This window comes from Elephantulus edwardii, unplaced genomic scaffold (assembly GCF_000299155.1).
Source record: "Elephantulus edwardii isolate Elephantulus edwardi_28Jun2011 unplaced genomic scaffold, EleEdw1.0 scaffold00012, whole genome shotgun sequence".
Lineage (NCBI taxonomy): Eukaryota > Metazoa > Chordata > Mammalia > Macroscelidea > Macroscelididae > Elephantulus > Elephantulus edwardii.
In genome coordinates this window covers 7,113,969-7,125,156 of record NW_006399762.1, presented here as the reverse complement: position 1 = coordinate 7,125,156, position 11,188 = coordinate 7,113,969, and the positions used below count along the sequence as shown (strand labels likewise).

The 11,188-nt window shown below is 37.3% G+C and overlaps 1 pseudogene; it reads right to left on the bottom strand.

The window, feature by feature from the left end:
- Positions 1 to 8,698: 8,698 nt before the first annotated feature.
- LOC102866669 lies at positions 8,699 to 9,794 on the bottom strand (annotated as a pseudogene).
- Between the last annotated feature and the right edge of the window lie 1,394 nt (positions 9,795 to 11,188).

The following is an 11,188-nucleotide window of genomic DNA, read 5'->3' as shown; positions in this document are numbered from 1 at the left end:
TGGTACCAAGGGTGCTAATTGTAGATCTAAGCAAGATGAAGCTGTTGATAGCTTCAATCTCTTCTCCATCCATCATGATGTTGCCTATAAGTCCTGTGGTAAACACTGAGATACAATCTATACCTAAGGTTATATTCCTTGATCTTCTGCAAAAAGTGATTCAAGTCCTTTTCACTTTCAGCAGGCAGGGTTGTGTCATCTGCTTAACACAGATTATTGATAAGTTCTCCTGCAATCCTGATGCCACATTTCTCTTTATAGAGTCCAGCTTCTCAGATAATTTGCTCAGCATACAGATTGAATAGATATGGAGAGAAAATACAATTCTGACACACTCTCTCTCCAATTTTAAACCATATAATTTTCCTCTGATCTGTTTCCACAACAGCCTCCTGGTCCAGGTATAGTTTCCATACGAGCACAATTAAGTGCTTTGAGATTTCCATTTTTCTCAATGTCTGCCGCAACTTGTTATGATCCACATAGTTAGGTGTTACACCTCTGAGAGCTGAACAATGAACAAGAATTAACAGTAGGAAAAATGATGCCGTTGAGCTGTGGTGTTGGAGAAGAGCACCAAGCATCCCATGGACAACCAAGAGAAACAGAACTATCTTGGAGAAAGTGTAGCTGAAGTGCTTTTTAGTGGCAGGATTGATGAGGCTTCACCTTGCATACTTTTGGCATATTGCTAGAAAGGACTATTCCTTGGAGAGGGATATATGATGCTGGGAAGGGTGGAGGATTAGCAAAGTAGAGAAAAACCATCAATCAGGTGAATTGACATGGTGACTGCTACAACGGGCTGTTGTGTGTCAAGAAGTATGAGGATGTCACAGGATAGAAAAGGGTTCAGATCCTTTTTCATAGGGTCGCTATGAGTTGTACTTGAAGGCATCTAACAACAACAACAATGATCTTGTTGCTGACATTGTGGAAGACTTGAAGTGTTTGCTGCAGAAGGTCAAGGACTGCAGTCTTTAATATGGATTCAATAATTTATATAAAAACCAAAAATATGTAAAAATATATTTAATATGTGATATCTATTTTTTCACATATATATTTTCTGCATTTTTAAAGTTTCAACTATTAACTTTAAAGAACATACATATACTATTTTATCAACATTTATTCTGAAGACTATTTTATAATTAGTAATATTCCTATTTCTTAATTTGAATCTCTCAACATTAGAAAATAATTTTAATATTTATATTCAGTGGCCTACTTTTCATATGGAGCCATAATAGAAATAAAGTATACTTTACATGTAAAGGTAGTGTTTTAATATTATTCCTATCTTCCTTTATTGTCAAGATGAAAGATTAAGCTCTCCATTATATTTTGACTGATAAGAATTTTCTGCTATCATCTTGTTAATCCTTATCTTTATTTCTTCCTATAGAACAAGTATTTTAGTTGATATTTCTTATTTTAATTTTCCTTAGAATATTCTCATTTTCTCAGACCATTATAACTTTCCTTATGTTTTTCCATCCTCTTATTATTTTTACAGATAGCCTAAAGTTGTGACTCCACTTATTTATAATAGGATACAAATAAGGTCTTACTTTTAAACCACATATGGGTCTGTAAAAGTGATGACAAGTAAACCTGGCCATCTGTTTTATAAAAACCCTTGTTGCTTTTAATGGCAACAAGATTAAGGATTAGGAAGAACACAGAAAAATGCATCTCTCTACTAGAAAATTCAAATATATTCCCTACAACAGGAGACAAATCGAGTTGATGATGGACACCCCCCCCCCAGACTTTCAAGCGATCATCCTAGTTATAAAGCAGACAGTCAAAGGATCTGTTATTGTTGTTGTAGGTGCCATTGCGTTATGCATGCCTCATAGTCACCCTATGAACAACAGATCTGAACTCGGTCCATCCTGTAACATCCTCACAATCACTGACACTTTCAAGCCCATTGCTGCAGTCACTGTGTGAATCCACCTGTTTAAGGGTCTTCCTCTCCTTCACTGTCCCTCCACCTTTCCAAGCATGATGTCCCTCTCCAAGGAATAGAAGGCTTTAAGTTCCTCTAATAGAGAAACATAATCTCAAACTTTTTTTAAAAAAAATCCTTATTTATTGTTGAATATAAATTAGGTTGTTGCTGTTGTTGTTAAGTGCTGTTGAGTTGGACTCAACTCATAGCTGACCCTCGAGCAGGTTTTCTGAGACTGTAAATCCTATAGGAGATTTTCCATCTATCTCCCATGGAACATCTGGTGGATTCAAATATCATGTCATTGGGTCGGGAGGAGAACACCTTACCACAATCAGAGCTCCCAATATGAGCTATTTATATGAATTTCTGATCATAATGACAACTTCAATGCAATAACCTGACATTTTCTTCACCGAGGTTTGTTTTTGCTATTTTTTAAAGAATGCTGCTACAATCCAGAAGTCATGGGGTAATGGATTGTAATGTCCCTCCTTTCTCTAAGAGGTAATCAATATAACCACATGTGATAATTGTTTCCTTCTTTCAATCATAGTTTTAGCACATATGTTTGTTTGCCTAAAAATATGGTTTTACTTTACTAAGTTTTCAAACAAAATAAATAGAATCATACAGAATGCATGTGTACAAATTGCATTTTTGACCAATATAATGTTTATGAGTTGTACTTGTTATAGATGTACTTTATTTCTTTTTCTTGTTATATAAATATGACTATTTAAAATATTTTCCTCTCTAAATATACTGCTTTGAATGGATCTGCTATGAACACTTGTTTTTTTTGTTTGTTTTTAAAATTAATTTTAATGAAAGTTTACAGAGACTTAGGGTTTCCAGTCATTCATTGTTGCACTTTTTTCCCTACTCACCTCCTCCCCCCCAATTCACTCTTCTCCTTGAAAAGAAAAAGAAAAACTCTTTTATTGTTATACAATCCCTCCCCCCTAAGTCCGTTCCAGTATGCAGCCTTCACTCTGGATTTCTGTAATGACAAGAATACCCATTCATATATCCCTTTTAAACAGTTCTCTCTCATCTGTTTCAATGCAATATACATCATTCCTCCCCTACTCTTCTGTCTTCCCTCATCCCTGATGTCACTCCCATTTTACAACAGTGGCCCTATGCCATATTTGTCCTTTTGTTACTGAGATATTTCACTCAGCATAATGTCCTCCAGGGTCATCCATTTTGCATAGTATTTCATGAGTTCCTTGTTTTTCAAAGCTGCATAGTATTCCATTGTGTGAATATACAAGAGCTGCTCTATCCATTCGTTTGTTGATGGGCACTTGGGTTGTTTCCAGCTCTTTGCTATTGCGAACAAAGGTACAATAAAAATGAGTGTGCATATGAACGCTCTTGAGCACAAGTCTTGGAGTGCATCAACATGTATCCTAGGGTGTATGAAATTAAAAGGAGTGGAATTTTAAGGTCATAGAACTTGGTCCTCTAGTGAGTATGTGGACCATTCAGATTTGCTACCATGTTTGTCTGTTCTCTACTATTCAACTTTATCTTAGCCTTAAAACTCACTAAGTATGTGGTTGGTTTTGGGTATGGTTGAGTTGAGTACCACCCCTTGAGTGACACTATGAACAAAGTATCTGAACCTGTCCTATTCTGTGCCATCCTCATCATCACTGATCCACTTAAACCCATTACTACAGTCATTGTGTCAATCCACCTTGTTAAGGGGCTTCCTTTCTTTCATTGATCATCCATCTTTCTGAACATGATGCTCCTCTCCAAGAAGCAGCCCCACTTAACAAGATGCTCTTTACTATATTTGTAGAAAGAATTGTTAGAGAAGCACAAGATCAGAATTCAATATCAGGCTGAGTGCTAATTGTGGAACAGACCATCAACATCAATTAAACATGTACAAATTCAAATTAAGACTGAAAAAAAAATAAAACAAGTCCACTAGAACCAAAATCCAACTTTGAGTCTATTCCACCTGAATTTGAAAATCATCTCCAGAGTAGGTTTGAGACATTGAACACTAATGATCAAAGACCAGATGAATTATTGGATGACATCAAAGATATCATCCCTGAAGAGAGTAAAAGGTCACTTCAGAGAAAGAGGAAGGAGAGAACAAACCAAAATGGAAAGTCTGAAGAGACCCTTGAAGTTATACTAGAGTACCGAGAACCTGAAACAAAGGGAAAAAATTCTAAGTAAAAGAAATGAACTGAAGATTTCAAAGGGCAGCTTGAGAAGACAAAGTATTATAAAGGAATGAACAGAGAACTGAAGTTGGAAAATAAAAAAAAGAACTCTTTCAGTGTTTCTGAAGGTGAAAGAAATAAAAAATGAATTCAAGCCTGGAGTTGCAATACTAATTAAAGTTATGGGTAAAATCCTGAATGATCCAGGAGGCATAAAAAAAAGGTGGAAGGAATACAGAGAGTCACTGTATTAAAAATAATTGGTTGAAAATGATAAAATTTCAGTAAGTACCATATGAACAAGAGCCCATCATAATGAAGGAAGAAGTTTAAGCCATACTGAAGGTATTGGAAAAAAATAAGACCCAAGTAATTTATAGAATACCAATTGACATGTTTCAATTGACAAATGCAGCCCTGGACGTGCTTTCCATCTTATTCCAGGAAATCTGGAAGACAGATGCTTGTCTGATTAATTGGAAAAGATTCGTATTTGTTCCCATTCAAAATAATGTGATCCAATAGAATGTGTAAATTATTCAACAATATAATGAATATCACATGCAAGCAAAATATTACTGAAAATCATCCAAAAATGGCTAGAGCAGTATAAAGATAAATGTTCAAGCTGGGTTAGGGCCATAACACCAGAATATCATTGGATAGATCAGATGGATCCTGGCTGAAAGCAGAGAATATCTACTTGTGTTTTATTGATTATGCAAAGACATTTCACTGTGTAAATCATAATAAACTAGGGCTAACATTGAGAATAATAAGACTTTTAGAACACTTAATTGTTCTCATACAAAACTTATACCTACGTGAAGCAGATGTTGTCAGAACAGAGCAAGGGAACACAGTATGATCTAAAATCAGAAAATGTTTACATAAAAGTTGTATTCTTTTTCCATATCTACCCAATCTGTACGATGAGCAAGTAATTTGAAAACCTGTACACTATGAAGAAAAATACGGCATCAGGATCTGAGGAAGATTCATCAACAATTTGCTCTATTCAAATGACACAACCTTGCTTGTTGAAAGAGAGAAGGACTTGAAATGCTTGCTGCAGAGTATCAAAGACTCTTTTGGGCCTATTACTAGAACAGGTTATTCCTTGGAAAGGTATTTCATGCTTGGAGAGCTAGAAGGTTGGTGAAAGAGAAGAATGCCCTCCACAAAAGAGATTGATACAGGGACTGCAGCAAAGGGCTCAAATGTGTCAGAGATGATGAGGATGGCACAGCATAGGACCAGTTCAGATCTGTTGTTCATAGGGTCATTATGAGTTGTACTCAACTTGAGGACACTTAACAACAACAACAACAACATGCATAAATTATGTGGGACAAAGACTTACCATCCTTGCTTCTAAGGAGCACTCATGTTTCACTTTATCCAAATATCAGTTCATTCTTTCGGCTGTCCGTGAGCTATCTAATACTTTTCTCCAATACCATAACTTAAAACCATCAATTCTTTTTCTGTCATCTTTATTCATTGTCCACCTCTCAGATGAATGGCAAGTGAGTAAAAAGTCTGTGGCCTGAATGAGGCACATCTTATTGTTTAAACCAACATCATTGCTCATTTGTACTTTGGAGAAGTCCTTGACAGAAGACTTCCCCAAGGCAGTATGTCTTTTGTTTTCTTGAGTGCTAATACTAAGGCTGTTGATTATGTATCTAAGTCAAGTGAAATAGTTGACAAGTTTGATCTTTTCTCCTCTATCATGATGTTGCTTATTGGCTAAGGTGAAGATTTTTGTCTTCTTGATGTTGACATGAAATTAAAACTGAAGGCTATATAATCTTTGTTTTGTTTTGTTTTGTTTTTCAGCAAGTACTTCAAGTTGTTCTCACTTCAGCAAGCAAGATTATGTCATTTGCATAATGCAGAATGTTGATAAGTCTTCCTCCAGTCCTAATGCCACATTCATCTTTATAAAGCCCAGGCTTCTCAAATGATTTGCTCAGCATATAGATTAAATAGATATGGAGAAAGATTACAACCCTGATGCACACCTTTCTTGATTTTAAACTAAGCAGTGTTCCATTTCTCCATTCAAAAACAGTTTTTTGATCTAGGTACAGATTTCATATGAGTACAATTATGTGTTCTGGGTTGCACGTTCTAAATGTTAGCCAGGATTTGTTATGATCGATACAGACAAATGCCTTTTCACAGTTAATCAAAAACAAATAGACATTTTCCTAGTAGACTCTACTTCCACCAAAATTCCATGTTTGTTAAGTGTCATTGAGAGGAGTGCAATTCATAGCGACCCTATGAACAAAAGATCTGAATCCCGTTTTATCCTACAACGTCCTCATACTTCCTGACATACAAGAGCCTACTGCAGCAGTTGTCAATTCAATCCACTAGTTGAGGGTCTTCCTCTCCTTTGCCAACCCTCCACCCTTTGCAGTATCCTGTCTTTCTCCAAGGAATAGCACCTCCTAGAATTATGCCCAAAGTATGTGAGGTGAAACTTCATCATTCTTGCCTCCAAAAAGAACTCCAGCTACCCCCTCTCCAAGACATAGCCATCTGTTTGTTCTCACAGCTTTCCATGGGATGTTCAGTGCTCTTCTCCAACACCACAGATCAAAGGCATTAGTTCTTCTTTTGTCAAACTTCTTCATTGTCCAGCTCTCAGTTGCATAGCAAATAATGGGAAAGACTATGGCCTAAAGCAGATGCACTTTAGCCTTCAAACTGACATCATTATGCCTCAATAATTTGGAGAAGTCTCTGATTGCATATTTTTTAAGTACAATGAGTCTCCTTATTTCCTGACTGCTGGTACCAGGGTGTTAATTGTAGATCCAAGCAAGATGAAGCTGTTGAGATTTTCAATCTCTTCTCCATCCATCATGAGGCTGTTTATTGGTCCCGTTGTAGGAACTATTATTTTTCTGACATTGAGATGCAATCCATACTGATGGCTGCATTCCTTGATCTTCTACAACAAGTGCTTCAAGTCCTCTTCACTTTCATCAGGTGAGGTTGTGTCATCTGCATAATGCAGGTTGTTGATTATTCTCCCTCCAATCCTGATGCCACACTTCTTTTCACAGAATCCAGCTTTTCACATAATTTGTTCAGCATACCAATTGATTAGGTATGGAGAGAGAATACAATCCTGACACACTAATTTCTCAACTTCAAACCATGCCATGTTCCCCTGCTGTTTGTACAATAGCCTCCTGGTCTAGGTATAGGTTCTGCATTAATACAATGTGCATGGCCGCTTCTAAATCCAGTCTGAACTTCTGATTGTTCTCTAGTAATGTATCATTCATGAATATGTCTATGTTTGCACTGTAAATACTACTCTACAATCAATGTATGTTTGCTCTTTGTAATAATAAATATAAATCTTTAGTGGAAGAGCAGGGACCTATGTAGAGTACTGAACAGTGATAATGTCAGCATCGAGGCTAAGGTGTGACTGATCCAAACCATGGTCTTCAAAATTACTTGCTATGTATCCAGGAACTGGACTGTAACTAAGGATGACAGAAGAGGGATAAATGTCTTTGAATTGTGGTGCTGGAGAAGAATATTGAACATATGGTGGACTGCCAGGAAACAAACAATCTATCCTGGTGAAACCAAGCTGTTCCCTGGAGGCAAGGATTTTGAGGCTCAGATTCACATACTTTGCACATGTGACCAGGAAGGACCAGTGCTTCCTTCCATGCTTGGAAGGATGGAGGGACAGCACAACAGAGGAAGACTCAGGATGAGATGGATTGCTCAGTGACTGGTGAAATGGGATTAAGTCTGTTGGAAATTATGAGATTGGCTCAGGATGGGGCAGGTTTCAGAGCTAATGTACATAGGTCAGTATGAGTTGCAGGTGAGTTGATGGCACACAACAATAACAACAACAGCAACAACAACATCATGGTGGCCACACATAGCTGCAATAATTTTATTTTACAATTTATCTACTGTCTATTTGAGTTTTAAATAATTTGTTGTAGTAATAAATATTTAAGTATAAATGCTAATATTTCTTTTCCCCCTTGCTTTTGTAACTTTAATGGGAGCAATGCTAATAATTTATATTTTTTTCCTTAACACTCTTTTAAATCGCCAAATCTTAATCTCTCAATCAAAAGTTTTTAAAAGGAATTTTCCTCAGAAATCAAATGAAAATACTCACTCCTCCAAACAATCAAATTAAATGTCTATCAAAAGCAAAACAAGACGGAGAGGGGAGCCCACAGAGAAATATAAAGTAACAAAAAATCACCTTCTAGGGGTTCAGTGCATAGAGCAGCTTGGACCTTGCTGCCGGATCATCCTTAAACTGACTTTGTGAAGACTAACACCCGAGCACATCAAAATATACATTATTCCCATTCCTTTTTTAAAATTAAAAAGAATAATAACAACAAAAAAGAAGAAAAGTCCCTTAAGGAATTCACAATCAGTTTGCTGACTCAGGACGTTGTCTAAGCGTGTGATCAGAACGGCTGTGTGATTAGCACACTGTGCACACAGTACGTATGGTCGACGAGGTTCGTCCTCAAGGCTTAGTCGTCTTCCACACAGTGTAAAATGTCCACAATTCCAAGTATGAAGGGACACAGACGATCTCCTTGGAGAATTCCACAGGACAATACAGGCGCCCAAGCTGTTCTTCGGAGAGGGAAAGGGCTTCGGTCAAATTGACGCACTTCCCCTGTGAGAAGTATTTTCCATCCTGTTTCAAAACTTTCATCGACAGGTCAAGAATGAGTCAGTGAAATTTCCATGTGGAATCTTCCTCTGGAGATGTGGAGATAGGAACAGCTGTTAAATCATTAATCACATAATCAAACTCTCTCCTTTCTTTGGCATATTTCTTGAGGACAGGAATGTAGTCTTCAATTAGAAGCTGATAGCATTCTCCTGTAAGATTGTCTAAGACCTCACCACATGTTTTTCACATGAACTTCTTACACCCATAAATCACCATCTGGTCAATATCAACCATGGTGACCATCTTTGGTTTCAGTTTGACTATTTCACATAAAATGCCTCCATCTCTGCCCCCCAGAATCAGTATATTTTTGCCAGTGTAACCTTTCCCACTGCCCATGATGACCCGGGTATATGCCAAATCGCTCTAGGCCAAATAGACACCCCTGCTGAGGGTGAGACTATTTCCAAATTGCTTCCAGTGTAGAATCTTAATGTTCTGATAAGATGACTCTTCATCATATACTACCTCGTCGATGTCACACTCCACCAGGCTCCCATCGGCAGTGGGCCAGTATCTATCGATGGTCCCTCCTCAAACTATAGATGGTAATCCCTTCACCCTTGCAGCACTGTCCTGAGTTCTTTAGTTTTTTCTTCTACTTTGTTCAAAAGACTATCAATGTCTTTGTTGCTTTGGGCATCATGGTCTTAAATCTGAAGATCCAGCTACACCAATCCGTGGGGGTAGATTGTCAAATTGGAAAAGCTGCCGTTTTTGTTGGTGTACATTGCTAAGTATAGCCATGGCCCTGCCAGTTGTGCACCGACTCTGTCATTCCCTGCTCCTGGAAAATAGACTAGAGGTCTTTTAGGATGGTTTCGCCATCAACTTTGGCGCCGAGCGTGAAGTCCAGAGTGCTGTGCCGTTCTGCTGCCATAAATGTGGAGAGGCCCTTGGCCGTGCCTGGGAGGCGGCGGCGGGAGACTGCGGGCTGCGGGCGGCAGAGGTGAAGGCCTAAATGAAGGCCTGTTTCTTAATATCCTCTCTTAAAAATCCTATATTTCAAACTAATGGGTCTAATTATAAACATTTTGAAAATATCAGATACATTTGCATAATTCACATTTTTAGTATACATTTATAAAATTGCTTATTTTATCTATAAAGTCATCAACGATATTATTTAAAATTAAATGTTTACATTTGTTGATTATATTTTAGAAATGTACATAATTTCTTTATTAATAACATGGCTACATTTTTTGTGTGTAGTATTTTTTGTTCCATATATTATTTTTTGTTACTGCACTCGTTGATATTCTCTTTATTATTGGGTAAGATTAATTTTGAAGAAATTTTTAGCATGGCTTATAAATATTTTGTCTGATAAATATCTAAAAATGTGTTTGCCTATTAGAATTGATGCCTTTGCATTATGATGTTGGAAAAGAGTGCTGAATATCACATGGACTGCCAAAAGAACAAACAAATACATCTTGGAGAAGGGACAGCCAAGGTGCTTCTTAGAGGGAAAGATGATGAAATACTGTCTCACATATTTTGGACATGCTGCTAGGAGATGCAAAGAGCATAATACTTGGAAAAATATCATGCATGAAAAAAGGACACGATGTATGTAAAAAGGACATCATGTATGGAAAATAACACAATGCTTGGAAGAGTTGAAGATACACAGAAGAGAGAGCAATGAGTTCAAGTCTATCTAGAATGGTGAGGATGGTGAAGAATAGGGAAGTATTTGGGTCTGCTCTTCATAGGGTTATTATGAGTCATGATAGACTCAATGGCATCTAACACAACAGCTGTATATTTTCCTAAGTCTTTGATATATCTTTTATTTTTTTCCTTGTTTTGTAGCATTGATTCAAATCCTACAGGCACAGGAGGAGATTGCTCATCCTTCTCCAGCAAAGTATCTAGTGGATTGGAACCACACTCCTTCAGGATTACAGTGCAGCTTCTTGCCACTAGGCAAGAGCTCCCTCAATGTATTTTAGTACATGATTATACAAGGTCCTTTCACTCATTTATTTTTCAATGTTGTTGTTATTGTTAAGTGTCATTGAGTGGTAGACAACTCATAGCGACCCTGTGAATAAAAGACCTGAACACTCGTATAACTTTCATCATTTCTCCAAGTTCATAGCTTGCCAGAGGCAAGCTATTTTGGAAGTGGATGCCCTCCCAATTCCAAGTTTGTTTTAATCAGAAAGCTCCGCCAAATACTGTCCACCATGAGTAACCATTATCACATTTGACACATCACTGTCACAGTGTTTAGCATCACAGCAACCATGAGTTACCTCTGTA